Source organism: Drosophila yakuba, chromosome 2R (genome assembly GCF_016746365.2).
Source record: "Drosophila yakuba strain Tai18E2 chromosome 2R, Prin_Dyak_Tai18E2_2.1, whole genome shotgun sequence".
In the NCBI taxonomy this organism is placed as follows: domain Eukaryota; kingdom Metazoa; phylum Arthropoda; class Insecta; order Diptera; family Drosophilidae; genus Drosophila; species Drosophila yakuba.
In genome coordinates this window covers 13,983,623-14,007,180 of record NC_052528.2, presented here as the reverse complement: position 1 = coordinate 14,007,180, position 23,558 = coordinate 13,983,623, and the positions used below count along the sequence as shown (strand labels likewise).

Here is a 23,558-nt window from a genome sequence, read left to right as displayed (position 1 = left end):
TATGCCAGGACATGACTCAATTGCAGTCAAGTCGCTCACTCAATTTGCCGGAACGAACAGAACTTTACAATGTAATAAAGTCCATGGGCCAACGTGCCACTCAGCAAACAGAAATAAACACGAAACAGTAGTGCCTTTGTGCCCCTTTCCCCGTGGCAAATCCCCCACAGGCCCCACTAACTAAGGTAGACGGAGCCCCAGAGCCTGCGCAGACATCGTCGACAACGACAACTAATGAGTTCCTAATTTAAATAAATTTCTACTCATAAATTAAAAACTACGAGACAAGGACAGTGTGTGCTTGTGTGTGTGTTTGTGTTTGGGTGTGTGTTTTGTGTGTGTGTTTGTGTTTGGGTGTGTGTATTGTGTGTGTGTTTGTATCTGTGTGCAGGAACAGTCTGGCTGTCAATTCCCTCGGGTTGGCAAAAGTTTAAATGGCTGGAATAAGTTAAAGTATTACAAGAACATTACAAATTTGCAAAAAAATATTATAGAGAATTATAAAAGGTAAATAAAAAAACGTACTATGCACATTAAATGTAACTGATAATAATTTACTTTTCTCCTCATTAGTCAGGACCAAAAAAAGAAGAATACCTTTGATACTTTGGCTGCATAAGCTCACCTGTAATTTCAATTATTCCCACTGCCTTTTCGGATGGCTCCAACCAATTCAGGCTCCATTATAAAGTCAATCGCAAGTCGATTTGGTACCCATCTGCTTCAGCTACGATTCATTATCCTGCAATGACCAAAAGTATTTACAAATTTTCTTAACGGCCGCGACCAAAAGCCGCACTCACGCATCGAAATCCGACTTTATGAGTAGTCTATAGACTATGTCTATGGGTAAGAAGAGGGAATCCAGCACCGAGCCGCGCATAACCACATAAATCAGTTTCTAGCCCCGGCAACTGTGCGCTAAATGCCGTGACAGCCGCCAAGGAGCTCCAAAGTCCGAAAACCAAGACAAGCCCCCAGCACAGTAAAGCAAAACCAAACCAAAAACCAAAGCCAAAACCAAAACCCAAGGCAAAACCAAAACCGAATCGGAATCGGAATCCGAATCGGTGGCCAAGAGTGCAGCAAACGTCGTAGATACGTGAGGCTCAAACGAAAAACTTTGGCGCATACCAAAAGTCAATGAGCCATTGAACGATCGATCCGGCGATATGGAGGCAGAGGAGCAGCCACCCAAAGATGGTCATCTGCAGCTCCAGCCAGCTCCATCCAACTCCATCCAGCTCCATACCGCCACATCTACTTTGCTCATCTGCCGAGCGGAGCAAGCACAATTCGCATTTTTGCTACGCCGCATTTTTAGCCAATTTAAAGTATAATTTAAGCAGGCGCATTCGCAACGCACGTAGAGAGGTGAATGGGGGTTCCGCAAAGGATTGATCTGGTCTGGCTAATTTTGAGCACGTACGCATATAAATTTCATCAAAATTCCGATGGAATAAACGCTTGTGCGTTTTTAAACGCGAGAATTCCTTTTTTTTTGTGCTCAAACCGAAAAGGACATTGCACACACAAAAAGGGTACAGCAAAATTCATATTAAATTATGGAAAATGGGAATTTTTCGTAAAGAGGAATCCCTGCTTTGTTATTAGTATTGTTTTTGTCTGTCTGCGCTTTTTGTCACTGAACGCATAATAAACATGTTTATTAACATTTTTCGCCGGCTACCAGGCGAACAATAAATTAAGAGCGGCTGGCAAGACAGCCTGCTGCAACATGTTGCACGCAACATTCATCAGCGCCACGGGCGCATAAAAAAAAAAATACACCAGCGAAAGCCCAGGCAAATAAATTAAAAATTCCAAAAAGTAGCAAGAAATGAAATAATTATTTTTGGGCTGCGGCAAATTGAGGAATTTCTCGGCAAAGAATCGAGATTGAAGATGCCCAAGCAAAGAACTGCAAGTGCTTTAATTTTCATGAAGAGGGAAACTTACTCATTTCTACAACACAAAAACTCAAATAATATTTAAAACGATTTTTTCATTCTCATATATTTTGCCACAAAAAATGCAAATTGAAATGGTAATTTAATTTTTTTTGGGAAACTGCATCTGCATTATGGCGAGAACACAGCACCGTTGAATGATTCAAGCTTGGGGCCATCGGCGACTTGATTTAAGAGCCATTCGATACGACTTTCTGTTCATTAAATGCACTTTATAGGGCGGCCGAGGCGATCGCCGCTTTTGCATTAATTTCACATGCAATTTACGCTGATTTATTTGATCTGCGGCTCTGGGGATCCGGCATGCCAGCAGTATAAACTGTCCCCTGGTCTTGCATTTTGTGCTCCGGCTGTCTGTTTGTCACTCAGGGATCTTGAACCCGCTTCCTAAATTGGCCGTGGCTATAGCTGTGGATGTGGTTGTGGCCACAAAAGACTCAAGGAACCAACTGGAGCCCTCTGCTGCCGGTTGATTTGATCGATTTGTGTTGATTGCCTGTCAGTATCGGATACAATGGCTCCGTGATCGCAGGAGAGGGCAGTGTCAGAGGGGAGGGCTCTTGTTAGGTGTCAGTCGGGGCAGTCAAGTGTTAAATATATATATGCACATATATCTGCAGGGGCAGCGGAAGGGGCAGGGGCAGCAGCTCGGGTTTTTATGTTAACTAAAAGTGCATAAAATCTGCAGGAGGAGACCGCAAGTCAGACGCTTGTGTCAGTCAGTCACTCAGTCAGTCAGTCAGTCACTCATTCAATTCATTCACTTGGCTTTTTATGCTGAATTGACGATGGCCGAGGTTTGCTTGCCAGTCTCTTCTACTCTTTAAAAGGCTTTGGAAAATGTGAGATTTGCCAAAAAGATAGTGTGGGTTTGGTAAGATGATATGGCTGTTCATTTGGTTACTATCCATAAATTTCAAGGTGCTTGATTTTCGTTAGCAACCCAGCAAGCTGGGCAAATTATATTAATGGAGTTCTTTGTGCACTGAGGGTATTTTATTTCGCATTTCAATTTATCTCATTTCGCAGATTGCTCTAGCCAGTGAGCCATGTCCCCTGCGTTTTTACTCCATTTTAAATGCAATTTCTTTGCATATTCCCCCCCGTTTTTACTAGCTCACTTCACTTTATTGTGTATATATACTTTTGAGAGCTCTGACCTTTTTGGCCGTGTTATCACTCGAACGTAATCTTAATCACTTTGCCCAATGTTCATTCATCCACATCATCAATTTCCCTCGCTTTTCCTGCGAGTCTTGCTTACTCTTCTGCTGTTGGCCAAAAGACTTCAACTGCGGATGGATTGGCTCGAAGATGTCTACAGTTCTTTTTGAGGGTTTCTGCTTGCTTTTCCTCGCCCTGCACTTTTCCGCTTTTCCCCCCACCTGCTTTCTTTTGTGTGTGTTTCGCTTTTGTGTTTCTACATTTGCTTTTTATGCCGCTTCACTGATACTTTTGCCGCCTTTATCAGATTTTCAAGTTGAAAGATTTGCGGCCCCAAACTCCAGCGATTTTCCCTGCACTTTCCGCACATCGCGCTCCACTTGCATTTCAATCTATTTTCCACGCGCGTGCTTCCTCGCTCTCCATTCAACTCTCGATGCATCAGTCAACTGACAACGCCCAGAACTTCACCTCTGCCACCTCAGCCACCTCGATACTCCACTCCTGCGTCCAAAAAAACAGCATTTGCTACTTAATAGTGGCTGTTGTTGCTGTTATCGCTCCGCAATCTGCCGGTTTCGACCCCTTATGGGCCAAGTTAGTTAGCCTGGCGAGCGGGGAGGGCGGGCGTTCAGTTCGGGGCACTTCCCTCCTTTGGCCATATTAAAAATGTATATAAAACTCTTAAACAAACCTTCCTCCGGTCGACCGAATCTAGCTGAGATGGTCAATGGTCAATGGTTCTCTGCCCCCAGTCCATTGTGCACAGCAAACAAGCTTAGTTGCTCTTATAAGATAGCCAGGATTTGAATTGGGTTTTTAATTCAAAAAGACGCTTTTTAAAGCATTGTTATATTACCTAAACCAAATTATAATATTTAGGTGCGAATGGAAAAATCATTTTATGTGAGCTATAAGTCAACAAGTACTGTATATATGCATCCTATGTCTCGCCCTAAAAGGTACATTGTTTTTCTCTCAGTGCAGGCCAGCTCCTGCTGATCCGCCCCCCACTACTGGTGCTGCTGATGGTCCCTGCTGGTTCTTTATAGATTTCAATAATAGATTTTCGAGTCGGTTTCCTTCGGTTGCGTTACTTGTCTGCAATGCCCGCTGCCTAGCTGCAATTTTCGTTCATTCGGCGTGCAAAATTGTTTTTCCTCGTTGGCTGCCTTCTCATTTTTTTTTTTTTTTTGCTGGTTATTTTTTTATTTGGCCATTTTGCCATTGGCCATGAACTCACTGACGGTTTGTGGCTCTTTGCTCTAGGCTCTTTCTAATGTGCTTCTTTTGTTTCGTTTTCGGTTTGCAGTGTTCAGTTTTTCGGTCGCAATGCAGCTGTGCGTTGAACCTTTTGCCAATTGCAATTGTTTCAGTTGCAAGTTGGTGTTGCTGCTGCTGTTGCTGCTGCTGCTGCGGCTGATGTTGATGTTGCTGGTGTAGCTGCAACATCGCTCGTTGCCGCCGCAATTCGTAGTTTGCTTGTTGTCCACTTAAAGTGCCACATTTGGCATAGCGAAAATTGCAGAATGCAATGCATGGGGTCAAGCTGAGTGAACGATGTGGCCTGTGGAGTGCTTTTGCGGGAAATTATAGGGGAAATAGGGGAAGCCTTTGCGGAAATTGCGATGTGAAGGGTGCAGGGGGGAAAACCCTCATTTGTGCAAAAGCTGTTCATGGCAATGACTTCGATGAGTTGGTTTGGCTTTAATGGTTATTTAGGGGAATTTATACAGCCATCGATTTGGTAATCGGTAAATGATGAGGGCTGCAAACGGTGAGATGGCGAAGCCACGGAATTGCATTCCAATTGCAATGGCTTTCAGATGGAAAATGCAAATGGAATGAAAATTAAGCAAATATTATGTGCAACCCTCCATTATTACGTGGAGCTCTAGCCATTTTCCTATGAATATTTAACAATTGCAAAACGACTGTATAATAACCCGACATCATAGTTCCTTCTTACTTTGTGCAAACTTTAAGTCAAGCGAAGGGCAACCGCTGACAACTTTTATAATTAGCTTTTAATAAAAATTAATTGCTTGGAAAATTGCTAGTAAGCCGAAAGCAGAGCATCAAAAGGCGACTAACCACAGATTAAGATAGTTGCAACAAGGATGTGTGGGATGTGCGTTGCCTTGCCCCACTGAATTCCTGCTGCGGTTCAGCTTCACGAAACTTCTTCGCTCTGCCAGATTGCGATTGACTAGATGCGTGGCAAGGTGAGGCCTGGTAATCAGAGACATACCACTTGAAGGGCAGGAGGGCTGAGGGAATTGTGGCCCGGGGGTACGCTTAGTAAGTGTGAATTTGGTGTCATCAGTGGGAAAAACATGGTGAATGAGGGGGGGAATGGGGGGAAGTGCCCCAATGAGGGTCGAAGACAAAAGTCAACGGAAATGTGCGAGTTTCGCCACGGGCGCAACTAAAATTGGCAATGAAAATAAGCGTAGATTACGACTGCAAAGGGGAAGGAGTCCGGAGTGAAGTGTTGGTAGTCTGGAGTTCCTGGCCATTGCCATCAAGCGAAACCCATCAACGTGTAATGAGAAAAAGTTAACTCGCTTCGAGGCATTCGCCGTTGTTTTTTCAGTCACTGCCGTTGTTTGCCGGCGTGTGTCTCTGATTATATCACCAGTACGGCAGTACGACTTGGAACTGGGGGGTCATTATCTGAAACCGAAGAAATCGGAGAATCCGAAGATGCCAATGGACACACGCTGGTCACTGCGAGGGCTAAATGCTTCTATTTAAGTTGTAAAATTTAAAGGCAACTCATAAACTTGACCCCAGCTCTGGGTTTTTTGCGGAGAAGGAAGTGTACGATGCCGGATAAAGTCATTTTCGAAATGGCCCGAATGGATTATTTAAGGGAAAGCTGTTTAAAAGCTCAAGTTGTTTGCTGGGAAACTGAGTAGAAGTTTTGCTAAGATCAAGGCTTTCAATGTTGTACATTTTTTGTTAAGCGACTTACTTTCGGTTTCACAATCTACAAACCTTATGTAACTTGTGTGTACCATTAAGCCAGGGAAAATAAATCAATTAGGCACAGTTTACAGCTCACATCACATCACTCATTTCTCAGGCCATGCGGGAGAGTACAAAATGATACATTCATAATGCACTGCATAATGTGTCAAAGATTGGACGGTGGAGCAAAGCAACATTAGTGGATAATTAACACGCCCTTTTTGAGGAGTGTTTTAGCCCCAATGCCGAGTTTCTATCACAATTTTTTGGCCAACTTTTGTGATGCAAATGAGATTGTAACATGCGGTGTGTAAAATTTATCGTATCGCGTCTGTGTCCAAATAATTCGCGGTTAGGGGTCCACCCACATGTATTCGAGTGTCTGTGAGTGGAGTTTGTGGTGTTCCAATTTCATTTGGTTTTCAGCTGTTGAAAATTTCACGCTGCGCTGCCTTTGAGCTCGGCTGCATTACTCATACGCCCCATATTTTGAGCTCTTCAAAATCATTGCAATAAATATCACCTAATGGTTTTCCAATTTTCATAATTAACCCTAGTTTCCTGCACAACAACTAATTTGAATTTGCAGCCATTAACTCATCTTTCTGTTATCTTTCTCTCGTTGCAGGTATGTGTGCCGTTTTCCAAAGTTATCTGCCCGAAAAATCCGAATTACGAATGCTGTGATACCCAAGTGAGTTTTGAATGGGTTTTAATGATATTTGCATGAATTATGTTACGAGTTGGCATTTTCCACTCACAACGTCTGTGGGTGTGGGATATTCATTTGAGTGTTGTGACATGTTATGATGTGAGCAATCGCAATCCAATTTGGTTTCCACTTGGCCATAAATCAGATAAGTGATGCAGACGCTTGGAATGAAATCAAAGTGGATTTTCAAATGAGGTATATATGTATATTAACCAGTCAGGTAGACATTTTGAAAAGGCATTTTAATAGGGATATGTTTGGTTTTCTGCCATGAATTATTGAATGGAAATTGTACAAGCTGTGGGACTATATTTTATTTTTCTTTATAAAAAGAGAAGTACATTTATTTAGTAGCTTGTCCTGCCATTCAAATTGGCCTGTCGCTCACACATCCTCTTACAAAAAAATCCATTAGACAGTGATTAACCAAAGTCGGAGAATCCCACACGAAAATGTTTCTTCACACGCCTCTATTAAACATCTCAAGTCGACCAACATAGACGTACTCTTAATGATGTACAGATTAATGTTTTGCACCAACTCGGCCAACAACTCGGGGAAAATTCGACTAAGCGCTTGAGGCGAGACTTTTCCCCAACGAAAATCAACGGCAGCGGAAAACTGGAAACCAAATCAGCCACAAAGCAACGCCTTTTGTGCCAAAAACCGAAACTTTAACTATTTATTACCAAACCACTTGAGGCTGACTGGAGTAACTGGCTGGCTGAGTGGATATTCAAATGCATTAGCATTAGCTCCGAATGTCAGATATGACAGCTGCTGCTCCTTTGGCTATTCATCCGGGTATGTCTTTCTGTGAAATGTTTACGAAGCTGGGGAATCCGTTGCCTTCATCTGCGTCAAAATGTTTGTTACTCCAGCTGCTGTCCATTGCAGTCGAGGTACTGAGAGAAATCTAGTTCAGTTCAGCACTTAAAAAAAAGAGTGAAAAGTTAAAAGAGTTAAAAGTGAAAAACGAAAATAAGTTGCACTCTAGATATTGTTTATGCACAGTATTAGCAAGTTTCTTGAAGTTCAGTGTTCGAAATGATAAATCTATTTCATAACCTTATTGAAAGCCATTTAGTTAGATTACGTTTTTTCCGGTGTAAAGGCGATATCTCTGCTGTTGCCCTACCCTTTTGTCTAACTGGCTGAGAGCTGTTGTAGCCAAATTAGCGCCTTTGGCTGCCTGACATTGAAAAGGGTCTAATGGGTCGCGTTCCGATGTCTGAAACTTTGGCCTGCTCGCTGTTAATGATCCAGAGCAGCGTTGGTTAATCGATTTATGATGTCGGAGGAGAAATTAAACGTGTCTGTGTCTTTTGGGCAGATAAGGTAACCCTAAACCCCACAGTAGCCGAAATGCCCGACACAGAAAGTAACTTTAAAACGCCACCCAAGTTGACTTCGCCGATAAGGCGAAACGTCAACTGATGACGGGTGCCAAAGGAGTTGGGTTGAAAATGGGTTGAAAAACAATTTCGCTGCAAGTTGTCTGCACGCCGCAGAGCGGATTGGTTGAAAGTCTCAAAGTAGCGTAAAATAACAATAAACAAGAAATAATCATGTTGCGGAAGAAGTTCAAGTTCCCTCTTCGCCAGTCTTTTCACTCCCGCACGAAGCCAATCATGTGTAAGATTGCCAGGCAGGAAGACGTTGTCTCCCTGGTTCTTTGCCAACTATTTGGCCCAGTAGTAGTAGTCCATGAAGAGTCCGGAGGAGCATGGTGTTGTCGTCGATGAGGCGCCTTCAAATTGTCAACGAAAGTGAAGCAGATGCGTCCTAGGGAAAAGCGGAAGTTTGGCAAGTGAAAAGCGAAAGGAGTCATCGATGAAAATGTGCATATACCAAAAAACAGACGCAATATCTTAAACTTATTTTAGTTTTCCTGAATTTCAAGAAGGAAAAGGAGTTTTTGTTCCATTGATTTAATAACTTAATCCGTTTACCTCGTTTGTTGTAAAAGCAGAAATCTCTTTAAGATGTGGATGCTACTTAAATAGTTAAGATATTTCCCCATCCGAGTTGGTACATTTTTCGCCAGCAAAGTTACTTTCATTCATTAGCCCGAGGCTAATTCAGTTTGTTCTACATTCCTCCCAAAATCCTAATCTCAGCCGTGGCATTATGTACATATTGTGTACAATGAGAAGGAAAGAAGTCCGTGGAAAAGCAGCAGCAACATCAAAGTTAAGTAACCAAGGCAGTTGTCGCATTAGTTGTGATTATTATACCCAGACCTCGCATATGGAGACATAATACCACCGCTTCAATCCTCCAGCGCCCCACGAGATTTTCATTCAGTATGTGTAGGTGTTGATTTGTGGTGTCTGGAGTGAGTTAAGTTGAGAACGCTGTGAAACTCAGGGCAATTGAATGCGGAGTCGTGAGTGGAAGTGGATTAAAACTCTTGTGTAACTGGCATTGAACTGTAATCAGTGTAAGCTGTCAGGCGCTATTTTTCTCCCTACGAAAAATCACTGAAGAAATGTTTATTCATTCATTAAATTTAATGGGTGCAAATCAAACAGAAACCTGCCACAAATTCCGGCTATCATTGCGGACAAAGCTATCGTCGGAGATCAGGATTACAGCCCATCGATTGGCCTGACCATCGGACACATATACCAACGTATGAGATGGCCAAGAAAAAAATCAAAAAAAAAAAAAAAGGAGTGGAGGAAAAAAATAGAGGACCTGAAAAAGTGGCGACTGCTAAAGTTGTTGCAATTGAATTTGCATAAATTGTGGCCGGAGTCGAGTTCCTTCTGGTTTACTGGCTTGCTCTGCGGTTATGCAAATGCCCCTTGTGTGCATTTGAAAATGCATAAGATTTATCCAAAGATTGCTGTCCATTAATTCAACTCGGATTTACTTTTAGCATATTTTACTACATGCGGCAGAGAGACTTTTTGTATTCACAGTTCGATTTGGAGTCCGATTCGAATACGCAAATTCTCCTCCACCTTCTTCATCCACAACTAGTTGCAATAAATTTGCATTTACCCACAAAATGTTTTGAACTATGGGGTTTTGAATTTGGGAGGGGGCCTTCGACTTACCTTGCAGTTCGATTTATTTGCGGCTGAATTTATTCAAATCGCCGTCCGATCGAGTATCTTTCAGATCTCGTTCAGTCGTTCAGTCATTCATTCAGTCATATTGATTAGTTTTTGATTGCTGGCATTAAGACCGGGAGATGACCTTTGTGGACCAACATTTGAGTTGATTATTCTGGTCACTCCAGATAAACAAAAATGTCAAATTTACTGTTTCTTTAAAAACATTCGGTAAATACTTTAAAGCCACATCTTTGTGTTATTTAAAAACATTTTGCATCAAAATGGCTTTCCTGTGGCTTTCACCCAAAAATGTTTATTACATTTGCGTCAAGGCGAAGGCATTTTTCCTTCATCTTTAACTAGGCCCAGAACTTGGCTTAAATTGAGGGTTAAGAAACCGAAAGACACAGCAACTAAATGAAATTTGCTGTTCAACCTAAAATGCGATGGTAAGCCGCAAAAACCTCTGATGGATAGATTTGTGTGTTAGTTGGCCGCCCCAGCCAAAAAACACACATGAAAATTTAAATCCATTAACTGGTCAGAATGTTATACACAATTTATGAGGCGCATTGACAGCAGGACACGAGGTGGGTCCTTGTTTTCAAACGAGCCCCACATATATATTGAGGTATTTTTGAGGATTTAATGGCAACCGCAGCCAGGCAGCCAGGCAGCCAGGCAGCCTGTCCCAAAACTTTTGGCTTGTTTGAATAAACAGGACACACTGTTGGCAATAAAACCAGCACACCAGCCCAACTAACCAATAAACCCGGAATATCTACGGTTTGGGGCTCTTTCAATTTTTTATTTTGGGCGGCCAACAGCCGCAAAACGCTTTAAATATTCGAATGGACACAAGAATAGTTTTGGACTTGCGACTTGCCTGACATTTTAGTAGATTTTTTCGGGTCCAAAAGCCCGGGTATAAAGTTGTCACTTTACACACGATTGGGCGATGAGCTCTAGTTCCTGTTTCAAGGAGTTGAATGCCTTAAATATTTCATGATGTGAACTGTGCCAGTCAATTCGGTGAGCATTTCGTGCATCGAAGATGGTTGATTTCTTGTATGCCCTGAAGTAGAAAATAGCTTGGTTAACCATTTTCAGTTACTCAAAAGGGTATTCTGTTGACGTATCTTTACCGCAGTTTTTTTCACCAAGTTAGCTGGACTTGCAGGCTTCAATTTACTTATTTTGTCCACGAATTATGTACATAGGAAAGTAGATAAAATTGCTGGCTAACGAACTTTGTTGAAAGGTTGAAAACTAATCGCTTGAAGTCGGTGGCAGAGTTCTAAACTTCGAATATGAAAAGTGGTTATGTAAGCCTTAATTATGTAATTAAAATATTAATTTTAGACTTGGTATATAAGTATATGGAGTGCTGTATAATATAATTGAATATTTATATTTATATTTAAATATAAATTTAGATTTCAGTCGGTGCCCTTTTAACTTTGACTTTTCGTTCAACTTTGTAAGTTCCTTCCTGCGGCATACAAGGTGAATATAATGAAGTTCAATTAAAGTGAGCAAAGTACGTTGAAAACTTTAAGCCGCAGACAGGTTCACCCACGGAAATAAAGTTGCTAGCGAAATTAGCGCCATTTGGAGCTGCCGTATTTGCCAAATCACTCAACCCTAACTAATGCGATTCATTTTCGTGTAAACTAGCGAGACGGCAACTTTTTTGCCCAACAAATCGAGTGGCGAGAATAAGAAGAAAAGCAAATCTGGGCTATAAATTCGGATATGTTTTTTTATCGCCTTTTTTAGGTTGAAATTCAATAGCAGATAAATGCAGCTCACGATTCTCAACAAGTGCACAGCCAAAGCCAGGGCTAAGTGCAAATTTGTCACTCCGCCAGGAAGTTGGGGGAATTTGGCCAAGAAACGGGTAGTAAACGCCATCGAAAAGGGTTTGTGATTGAGTGAGCGATGTGTGGCAGTTAGTCAGAGGAGTTAGTTGCCGCTTCAATCACTTTGCAGCTCCAACTGAATAAACTTTTATATTTTACGCAAACATTTTTTCACTACCTCAAAATCTACAGCATTTGTCAGCTCCATTTCCACATGTGTTATACATCCTTTTGCCACATTTTTCCTTTTTTTTCTGTTTTTAGTGAGCTTAACGCTGTGTTCTTGTCAATTTGGCTGAAATTTGGAATTCTATGTAGCTAGTAAAAGGTATTTATTTCTTGTGCGGCTTAAAAGTTTTAGTCAGATTATTGGTTTCTCCGCAAATTTCTAGATGTTTTGCATTTGGTTTTAATATTCATGGCAGCAGCACAAGGACAATCTTCATCCTTGTCGTGCTTTTTGGCTTGTTTTTATATTTAATCAATTAAAAAATGTGGCTACGTGCACATTTCTGACCGCGCCCAGCATGCTCGTCCATAAAAGTCGTCCTTCAAAGCGAAGGATGAGTTGTTAAAGCCCCAAATGCACATGTGCAGTGCTCCTTGCTTTCAGAGGACCTTCCTTACTTTCGAGTGGGGAATTTTAATTTCAAAATAATAATGAAAGCAGCCGCACCCGCTCCACATTTTTTGTCATTTCTCTGCACTTATTTGTCGTGCTCTGTGAAGCCTGACAATGTCATGGAATTGAAGCCATGTCTGCGTGTGTCCCCAGCTTTTGTCTAATTGTCGCTCCACCACCCCAAAAAAAAATGAAAACCCGCTTGCCATCATAATGCAGTCCCCAAGGTTTTGGAGTGCATGGTGAAATGTTGGCATATGTTGCGCCTTTTTTTCCAGTGGACTCGCAGCGAGGAATTCTTTGTGGACTGGGATTGGAGTGCGGTGGGATTTTTTGTGCGGAGCATTTTCCAAATGGCGAAAAACGAAAAACTCTGGGGGTTGTGAACTCTGCGTGTGGGTTTGAGTGCGTGCCTGTGTGTGTTGGCAAACAAATTACAGCTGCTATTTTCAAATCATTTGGGGCCAAAAATTTAGGTGTGTGTGTGTCCGTCTCGTTCTCTTTGCGTGCTTCTGCCCTTCAAATGGAAATGGTCGTCGCTTGTTGTTTTTCCCCCCTTCTCGGTGGATCCTGGAAAATTATGGGGAAGGTATGTGTGTTGCATGCTGGAAAAGCGGCCAATGGTTTGGGTGCGACGGCTGTCAAAATTAATTTGCTGCGAATTGCACAGGATGTAACTTCCATACAATAAAACAATAATTAAAAAAAGCACATATTTATGTGCAAAACATATCGCATAAAGCTCCTAACAAATATTATTACAAAATAAATATTTTTTTAAAGCTCTGTGTTTAGTTCTTAAGAGTTATAATTTGAGGCGTGGCTATTTTGCGTGTTTTCGCCCATTAGCAATAACAATAATAACGAGTGAGTGCAAAATAAATGCACATAAATCAAATAGGTGACTGTGGCAGAAAATTCAGAAGCTGCCACCTTTAAATGCACATAGCCATATCGCACATCAGGTAACAACAACAAATGGGAGCTGGGAAATTTCGCTTTTCGTGTTTGGCATTTCAATTGGAAAATGTGCGCACATTTGCAATGAATTTCAGCCAAATAACTGGAGATTTATGCTATTTTTTTGTTGTTTTATGTGCGTTTTGCTGGGGGCGTGGCATACACACACACACACACTCACTCCACGCCCACAACAATCATTTTAAGTGTTTGCCTTTGTTTTAGGCCCAAATGCCGAAACGGAAAAAATGCATTAACATTAATGCTGCCGCTCGTTGTTTTTTTTCTGGTCTTTTTTCATTACACAAAATTATTTAATTTCCTGCAGGCGGCACGCAATTTGATGAGCAACTGACAGGCGGCCTTCCACCCACTGAAATGCAAGGAGCCAAGGGGGGTGGAGTGGGGGTGAGGCATGTGTCTGCTGATGATGATGATGTCCTGTGAAAAGTTTACGATGCTGCTAACCATTCCTTTCTCGAGCTTTTCCCTTTCCTTTATTTTTTGTGTTTTGCCCTCGGAATTTTCTCCCCGCTTTGATGCGGAAATTCTCGCAACTTTTTTCCAACGTTTATTTAACGTTTATCGGGGCCAAGTTAATGACTTATGTGGGTCATTAGCATTCCAGGCTGCGAAAATGTTAAAGTTCGCGCCTGGAATTCAGCAGCTTTAAGAACTTATAAGAATAGGAATTCTTAAAGAGCTGAACAAAGTACTGAGAGTGATCGATCTCTTAAAAAATCTCTTAAAAATGGTTTAGTTATCGCAAAGCTTTTTTTTTAATATTTTTTATTCGTGTGTTAATACGTTATCAATCGGCTTGAACTCTGGGAAACGCCCAAGTAGAAGTGTTTATTTTTTATTTTGCATACGAGTCCATTAGCTTTATTCTTTTTAAAACCCAAATGACATGTTGATCAGCCTTGGCCCACGCATGTCTCACTCAAGTGCGTTCACTTGGCAGAATAAAAATGTGTTTGTAATAATAATCATCGAAAGCAACAACCTCAACGGATGAGTGTTATCCTTCCACTAGCACCCTATTTGCTTCACTCCGGATTGATATGATATGTGAAATTGCATTTAAGGGCAATCATGTCAACGCCAAGCGAAATATGAAAAGACGTCGCACTCGGGGAGTCTGATTTCCCTCTATGCACGGAGTTTCTGAGTTTCAGAGTCTCTGCGTTTCTGAGGAGGAAGTTGGGGTAATTTTGCCACTGGCGAAAAATTCACTTCACACCTACGCAGCCGGGAAAACATGAAATCGAAACGGAAGTGAGTTGGTAGAAGAAGTGCGACTCTGCTATTCTAGCAGGAAGTGCATTTGGCCCGACTTCACTTTTGGTGTCAACTTGCCACCTCGGAGGAGTCGTGAATCTAGTTTTCTTACATGTACTTGGCGCCATTAAAATTATTTTCATACATTTTCGTTTTATCTTCCACAAGAAATGAGAAGTTACAAGTTGTTGTACGTTGGCTGCCTGGGGCATGAAATGTCTGGGCTGCAAAGTAAATGCTCCCTTTAAGGTGACACATGTGATGTTGACAAGCCAAGAGTTTTAAAAAGACTCCATTAACCATCCTTGGTAGTCGATCTATAAAAATGAATCAGAAAACAGGAGAAAGCAACACAGGGATGTGTATCAAATATGTGAAAAATAATGCATCAGAAAGCATAAAACTATAAGATTTGTTCAAAAGTTCTTAAGATTGATGGTTGATAGGTATTTGACACTTAATATTGAACTAATGCAATTTATTGTATTTTTATGACATTTTTTAACATCAAATGCTTAAGATTTCCTAGAAAAAGCTAAATTAAAAACCGAACGGAGATGAGAGTAAATTGGTACTGTGCTGGAGTTTTCACTATTAATATTATTATAGTTATCTGTAGTTTCCGTCTGGCCAGCAGCTCATTAACAAACCCAGGGCAGGAAAGTGAAATCCTAGGTGGGGAAACGCATCTTTCGGAAGCTGCTTAAAAGCCGATCCGAAAATAAGTGGATTTCTGAGGCATTTAAAAGCCCAAAGTGTCAGTCTGTCAGTCAGCAAGGCACTTGTGCTCAATCAGCGGGCAGAAATTCCATTGGAGAATGGGGACTTTTGTTTGGGTGGGCGGGTGAAGGTGTGTGTGTGTTTGGGTGTGTGTGTTGAAAGAGAGCGAGGGAACATACATAACTCAAAGCATCTGAGCAGCAGCCAGGTCGTCCACTGAAGTGTCTCAAAGTATCTGTTAATAGGTGAGTCTGTGCCTCAGACAGAGAATATATATGCATATGTATTACGTGTCTGTGGAGCCCTCACTTTTATGGACAGCATTAAAAAATCTTTCCCTATTTTATGGCTTTGAAGCGGAAAACGGTAGACGAAATGCCAAAAGCTTGTTAGCAGGAAAAACGCTTTGGCTCGCAAGGAGGCATTTACATTTTGACTGCTGCCCCTGAAAAACAGTATACGCATCAGCATCAGCATCATACCACATCAATCAACGGCACTGGGCAGCATTAAAATGGTAATTTAAAACCGCGAGAGAAGCCTCAGGATACTGCCATTCAGGAGGAGGAGGAGGTGGAGCAGGAGGCATGGGGAACTCATCATGCCGACGTTTTAATGATTGGCCGCTGGCTCCTTTCCGTTCGTCCGACGCTATGCAAATGCTATCCTCGAACTCAACTCCCAACTGGCAGCCCACCAGCCACAAGCCCAGAGAAGCCACCTCCCCAAACTGACTCGTAAATCAAGGTTGCAACACCTAGCCAACCTAGGGGGAAATCCCCCAAGGGGCGGGGAAAACGGCTAAGAGGTGGAAATGCGCACCCCGTTGCAGACGCAGTAAAGTGTTTTGAGAAATGTCACCCGTGGGGCGTTTTTGTCATTTCAAAAAGTGTTCAATCAACTGTCAGCATCCAAGTTTCTCCGCCCAAGGATTGAATATTCCCTGGCAGATATATTACATGTTTGATGGTAGCCAGGAAACCTTTTAGCTACCATGTCTGGAGTGAAACAGATGCGATCATAGTAATCTGCAGTTGCATTTGAAATACGTGAGAAGCATCTATACAGCAATTCTTCGATACAAACTTAGCTGTTTAGTTGGTATTTTGCAGCATCTTAAATTTAGGTAAATAAATTTGTAATTTAATCCTTTTATCTGCAATCCTATCCCTGCTTATCAGATTAAGTCAAGTACTCCTAGGTGCGTTATTCCGGCACTGTTCCTAGCACCTCTATTTAGTCAGCACCCCTTTCTCAACCTAATAACCAGCTTTCATCACGGCAATTAGCCATTCATAACTCATCTAAAGTACACAAAGGAGCTAACCACTCGAGAGGCATTTAAAATCCGCTTAGCATCAGCTTTGGCCAAGCGAAATCAAAGCAAATGACCCACAAATGAAGCTGAAAATACGAGCTCTGTGTACTTAGGGCTCCCTCCACCGAGCAGAGCACTCCACCCACGCCGAGTGTTAAATTTCCCATGTTGAAAGACCGGCAGCAGTGCATTCTTTCTCAAGTGTCTCATATGACCGAGGAACCCCGGTCTCTGAACCAGACCCCCAAGTCGAACCAGTTAGCTGCAACATCGAACTGAACTTTGAATTAAGTTGAGCGGCTTCCGCCATAAGAAACACTTACTACTCCAAGTAATCGAATACTGGCGGAGTGCGAAACAGTTTCTCGTATTACCCAAGAAATTGTTTGATTTTTTCAGAGTTTGCTTAACGCTTCATAAGACAAATATCTGATATAATATAAGGTTAATAGATATATTCAAATGTTGCTGGTATACTATTTTAAACACAAAGTTGGCTAATTGGAAAGAGGTTTTTTCTTTCCTCTTAAATCTGCTGAAATGGGAGATTTAGAGCCGCAAAGTTAACTGGCTTTGGGAATTGAGCCACGTTCCCCAAACAATTTCTGGCTTAAGCAATTATTTGTCTAAAATAATTGCCAATTGGTCGCTGAAAAAGAATGGAAAAAGACAATGCAGACGAGACATCAAACAATCAAAGAGCTAGGGAATCCGCTCTCTGTCTGCCGACTTTGACTTTCGTGGAGGCGGGAGATTTGACAATTGTTCGCGTTCCTTGTTAGCTGTCCGGCGATTTCCGTTTCCGCTTTTGCCACCGACATCAAGTTCTCAACTGCCACTCGGTATGGAACTGTAGTCACTGTAACTATAGTCCCTGGGTTACGGTGTACGGTATCTGGCATTGAAATGAAAACAAAGCCACCTTGCCAATGCCAATGCCAAAGTCAAAGTCAAAGTCAGGCGAGAAATTGGCAAAACTCGAAGTGAACTGGCCAAAAAGGAGTGAATTGGCGACTGGCAAATGGTGAAAAGGGATTTTCGCAAGGATCCTGGCCATCATTGGTATGTTATTAATAGCCAAAAGGATGACTGGCGGCCCTTGGATCAGAATTTCTGCTGCGTGGCTGCTTTTGGCATTCATTTCGTAACCCCAGACGCCTTTTGTCTGGCCCAAAACAATACCAACAAAGCAATGAAATCGAAAAACCTGCTTTTACCACACCGCCCCCCTGCCCCTCTACCAACCGAAATAAAAAGAACGAAATTTTTATTTGCCGTCTATCGGCATTATTGACTTTGGTCCCTAACCGTCAGCTGCGACCAACCAGCAGGGAAAATAGGAAAAGAAACAGGATTCGGCAGATGGAGCAGCTCCATCGTCTGCGGTTTCCAGCATAAATAGAAGGTTACATACAAATAATATTTCTCGCTTACTGGCTTTCTCCCCCACTTGTGTCCCATTCCATTTGTGTTTGAATTTCAACTTTCGTTTTCAATTTACGGGGATTTCTTGCTGGCCTTTCAGGCGACTCCCCATAAACTGAACTGCAGACAATGGGCGTTTCAAGCAGAAGGTTTTTTTTCACAGTCGACTTTCAGGGAAATGGTAAAAAAAAGAACACCAAATAGGAAAACGAAACGGGAGAGGTTACAATATTGCTTTGTGGTTCATGGAAAGCCTTCATTGACATTTTCTTATCGCAGCTTGTTGAATATTTATTGCCGCTTGGCCAAGTATAATAGATTTTACTATTTTATTTGTGGTGTTTTCAAATTGAAATCTAATACTACATATATAATAATATAAAATTCCTAAAAATTATGAAACCCTCTCATTCGGCACATCCACCAAGTGGTTTCGCTTTCAATTGCCGCTCATTACAAGGACTTATGTAATTAGAATAAATGATGATTAAAATCATTAAAAAGTTTCGCTCAAGCGCATAAATCTCCATCATAATTTGATTGCCCCGATGAGTTGTAATCAAATTGCGAAGAAAATTTCGAAATTTCGCAGACATCGTCTGTCAGCCGCTAAGTCAGTCAAGGGCCACAGAGCTCATTGATTACAGCTCGTCAGGCGGTGAAAGAGATGGGTGTATGTTTGGTGAAAGAGAGGGATGATATTTGCCGTGGCTGTCGGCTTAGTGTTTTGGAGTGTGGCAAATAAATTGACATTTAGCTGGGCGTGTAACAAGATCAAGTATACGCAACGTCGCCCTCGTAACTTCGATTTGGTAGCAAAGCGAGAATGTGCTCCTCATTAATGTTGCATGGCTCTCTCTGCCGCGCCTTCGAATTGGCAAAACAGTCTTCCAACGTACATTTTCCAAAACGGAAGGCCAACTGACAGCAGAGCAAAGGAAGTTTTTGCCATGACAAGGGGTCGGGGTCTAAGTTAGTACGTCATGTTGCTGCTTAGTGCAAAAAGTGTTGCAAGTACACGGCACAAGGAACACAAGGAAATCTATAACATGCCACCTGACATTTTGATGTGGCGATTAGCTTGCGTCCTGATTGTGTCCTGTTTGCTGTGGTTGTTCTTATAAATGAGGGAAAGTTTGTGCAACGGCTGAAAACCAGGGATGAAGTACAGGAAAAAGGAAACTTTTCATTTTTAAAATATATATTTTTATAAAACCTCTATATTTAAAAACAAAAAAAAAAGTAGTTTCAAACAGGTTTTAAGGCATAACTTTTTTAAAAGTCCTTTTTCGCTATTCCGCCCAGTGAAGTCATGCATGCGTCCATTTTAAGATACACACACCCCATATTGTTAATGTGCAACAGCGTGTTGCATGTGCAACAGCAACTTCTTGTCCGATCTGACTCAAGTTAAGTTGTTATCCCCACTGACAGTGATGAAAACTTCGCTGACAGCCCCAAAGAAAGTTGCCAGGAAAATTGGTTACTTACGGCAAAGGGATGCGGGCATGAAAAGTGGCCACGGGTGAGTGGGCAATCGATAAAATGTTATCGCTGATCTGGCATAACTTTGCGGCAGAGGGCGGGAATTTGCAGCAACTCAACTCTTTTGCATTGCCCACAGACAAGTCTGAGTTTCTTCATGCACCACAACTTTTTCACATAACCTGACCTAGATTTCCTCGTGTTTTCTTTTCAGAACGATGCTATAATTGCCATCGGGCTGCCAGGCAGACAGAGAAACCCCCACTGGAGGACACTTCATCTACAGCCAGGTGAGTTCCAATTACCCATTCCATGGCACTGCGGAAATGCCATATAAAACCAATTTTGTGAAGCTCGCACCTGTTGAAGTTTCGCCCTGCCTGCGAGCAGATTTAAAGAAGTTTCCATCACATTTCCTGTCCAGAGACAGAGACACGGCAAAAAGGGCATGCTCTTTAATAGAACACGGAAATGCCAGAACGGAGCTCTGAAATTTGCCAAAAGCTGTCTTCATTTCCGCAAAAAAATGCCAAGCAAATAGGATGTGGGGTGGGCGGAATGGTAAATAGGGAAATGGGTGGGGTGCCATCCTGGAGGACCCAAGTAAAAGCAAGAGTAAAAGTCCAAGACCAACAATGTATATCTGCTAAAAACGCTTAAGGGAAAAACTGCAGTCAACAAGTTTTTAGCCCCCAATTCGCTTCATCTCTCTTTCTAGTTCTGTAGCAAAAGTTTTGACAAAAATTTAATTAAATCCATGTCAAAGTCAGGACGCGAAGCGCAAAAAACCCGGGTGAAAGTGCGTGTTTCAATGTCAGAAGAGGGCCACGTGTAGCAACAAGTCGTCTCGTCAAAGATATATAGCAAAACTGAGTTTTTAATGCGTTTCCAAGCATAAAAGTCTTAAGCCGATTTGTGTGAATAAAAGTTGTTACTGCATCTGGGAAATATTACTCCATAAAATAATGTGTCTGTTGCCTTGGCAGCACCGGTTCCTTTGACTAAATAAATTTAAATTGCATTTACGTGCTGCCTTTGCCTTTACCAATGGCATTCAGGGGGAGAATCACACTCGAGCGTCCTGAATAAATAAATTTAATGCGTAAAAATAATTCAATTATAGGCCCCACACATATGTGCCTTTTGGGGATCCTATGGCACCGAAATTTCCTCTGCCCTTTTTCCTGGCAAAAATCTCTTTGTGGTTCCATGCGCCCTGTTATAAATAAATTGCTCAAACATTTCGGGGCCTGCCGGAGTCAGTTCATTGATTTTCATTGATTTTGCTTTTGATTTATTTTTACCGAAAATAAGGAAAATGCCTACGATGGCAAGGAAAATCCTCGTATTTATGGTGAGGCCACCTTGCTCTTAAATCGATTTGCATGTCCTACGCAAAAGCTTACCAGCATTCAGCCCTAGAGTTTCCATTGAATTCAAAGTCTCACGCTTAATTAACAATTTCTCTGATTTCCCATTTCGATGTACCAGCTCCATACAATAAATCACTCAAGATGCATCAACAGGTTGCCAGAGTCAAGCCCATTTTTCAACTTGGCCACGATTCAATTAACTATTGAATTTATATGTGTAACAGCGGGAATGGCTGAAAGGAAGGGCGAAGGGAAACAGTTGGAAAACAATTGGAAAAGTCCCCAAAATCGATGAGCAGACATCCGAAAGTCTCTCGTTTCTCGTTTCTCGCTGCCAGCTGCAATTAAAAGGCAATGAATTTGGATCTTTCGCTGCCGCCCCCCAAAACTCCGCCCCTTCCACCCACCAATCCGCCCATTGTGACGCAGCGAGTGGGCGTGGCCAGCTGTCTGGTGCCTTGGAAAGTGAAGAACACTTAAGCGGAATTGTACGCCAACAGCTGGCTTTAAGCGGTGTCAGTTTCGAATTTTTGGGTCGCTCTTTGTGTAATTTATCGATTTAAATGGCGTTCGGTGTTCTGCAAAATGTTCCATTAGCCTTGATGTGAATTGTTCAATAATTCTTTCTTTGTTTTGCTCAGAGTTCTATAACCTTTTGAAAATTTCTAAGGTATTGCAACATTGTCAACGCAAAAGTTGATTTCCCAACCCCATTCTGTGTGCCTAATAAAATTATGAGCATGTTAATTCCTGCCTCTCATTTAGCTGCCAATTAATAAATTTTTCGAAAATTCCATGTCCCTTGTTTTCCACATTTCCTCGATTTCCTCGATTTCCCCCTGCTGAGCTGCCCTAGATGTGTCTGGCATATTAATGAACATTTGTTTTCTTTGCCCGAATGGGCAAAGTCAGGGGGTGAAGAATATTTATGGGCTCAGGTTAAATTCCTCGGATTCTTTTTTGTCGTATTTCGGTGTTTGTTAAGTTCTGTTCATTTGTTAAATTAATTTATGTTTGTTGACTGTGAAATTTTTACAACATATTTTGCGTAGGCAATTCCGCTCACTTAACCCTTTTGAAAAATGTGAAATGTGTTTGTTTATGACAAAAACTTTATGAGAACTCTTGAGCAAGTAATATGTGTTGGGAAAGCAAAGCAATGTGCTGTAGATTTAATTTTAGAAAGCAAACCGATCTATTTGAAACTTAATTTTACGCCACATTAAGCTGCACATTTTCCACTCCACATTTGCTATGCTCCCCTTTGTACTTTTCGTACTGACATATACGAGTATGTGCCCGACCTGACCCACACACATTATCTGGAGACCAACTTCAAGACCATAAATATTCACCCAGAACACACCCTCGCCCTGAACTTTGACCCAAATTTCGGAGCTCATTTGAATAGTCCTTTTCTTGAAACAAAAAAAATAAAATAAAAAGAGCGACGGGGACTCCCTTAAAGTGAATTAAATATGAAATCTACTCAAATATTTAACCGAATATAGCAACTCGCATAGGTGGCCCTTAACCCATTTATGCCGCTCGTACAAAAAGCAACCCCAAGTGGGCAATCCAGCCAAACGAGCTATGCGAACGGGTACTCTAATTGTTATATGTTTATTCGCAAAGCAAACTATGACGGCATTTGGAGAGAGAGAAGGACCTGCCCCAAATCTAGATATATCCACTGCTTTACGCTTTAATACCAGCACTTTTCAGTGTGTGCCACATCCCAAACGTCCCGTTCCGAGTTGACTTTGGCAATTTTTTAATGTGCTCCTCTGGCCGGTGGACTGGGAACCCGAAGGTCCTGGCTCCGAAAATGTATTTTACTTCATTTTTTATTTATGTTTGTATGTGCATGTGGCACCTCCGCACTGCCCCTTCCCACAAAGGGGGGTAAAAAAAAGGTTTGCGTGCCAAATTATTGTGCCAGTGGCCTAAAGTTCCTTTTTGCCCCCTTTTTTTCATGCCAACTGCCTCATTTATTTCCTGCTCTTTTTTCGGCGAGCTCGCGCGTTTGGGGCAGCAGCCAAAACGCAAAGTGCGTTGTACTCTTTTCCTACCTACATACATATATTTTGAAAGCTGACTATGCAAACAATATTGATTTCTAGGACGACGCGTTTGAAAACTGTCCGGGCTTTTGGTTGGGGTAAAATATTTAAAGAACCAGATTGATGGTGGATATAAGTTTTTAACGATAAATTTACCTTTAAGTAGCATGGTCCCCATTTTATTAAATTTACTTAGCGCCTGCCTGGTTTTTCTCCCATATGTGTATATCTGTGCCACAATAAAGATCTCAAGTCTTGGCTGGTTTATCATCTCAGCTTAGCGAATGGCCACACACTTGCTTTTCCTGCACTTTGTGCTACCAGCTCCACTTCTTACTAACTCAACATTATCCTGGCCAAAGCAGAGCGCCATAAAAGCGAGTTAAGGATCTCTGAACCATTTTAAACATTTAGTGCACCGCAGCGCTAAAAAAAAAAAAAAGGGAAGCTGCATATAAAGATAACATTTTTCATTTCCAGCCCCACATCTTTTTCCCTATATTTATATATATTTTTTTGTCAGCATTCAGCGCTGCTGGTAGACTTAATGCAATTGTCGCATTAT

The 23,558-nt window shown here is 41.8% G+C and overlaps 1 protein-coding gene across 2 annotated transcripts in view; it reads left to right on the top strand.

Moving 5' to 3' along the window:
- The window catches only part of LOC6530549 (leucine-rich repeat and immunoglobulin-like domain-containing nogo receptor-interacting protein 1), a 76,793-nt gene that overhangs the window by 31,975 nt on the left and 21,260 nt on the right, over nucleotides 1-23,558 (top strand). The window contains exons 2-3 of one of the 2 annotated variants that reach the window (XM_039372128.1): nucleotides 6,736-6,801; nucleotides 19,772-19,847. The gene's annotated coding sequence lies outside the window, so the exon portion shown is untranslated. The remainder of the gene's footprint in view (nucleotides 1-6,735; nucleotides 6,802-19,771; nucleotides 19,848-23,558) is intronic. The other variant, XM_015196426.2, reaches the window with a different exon arrangement.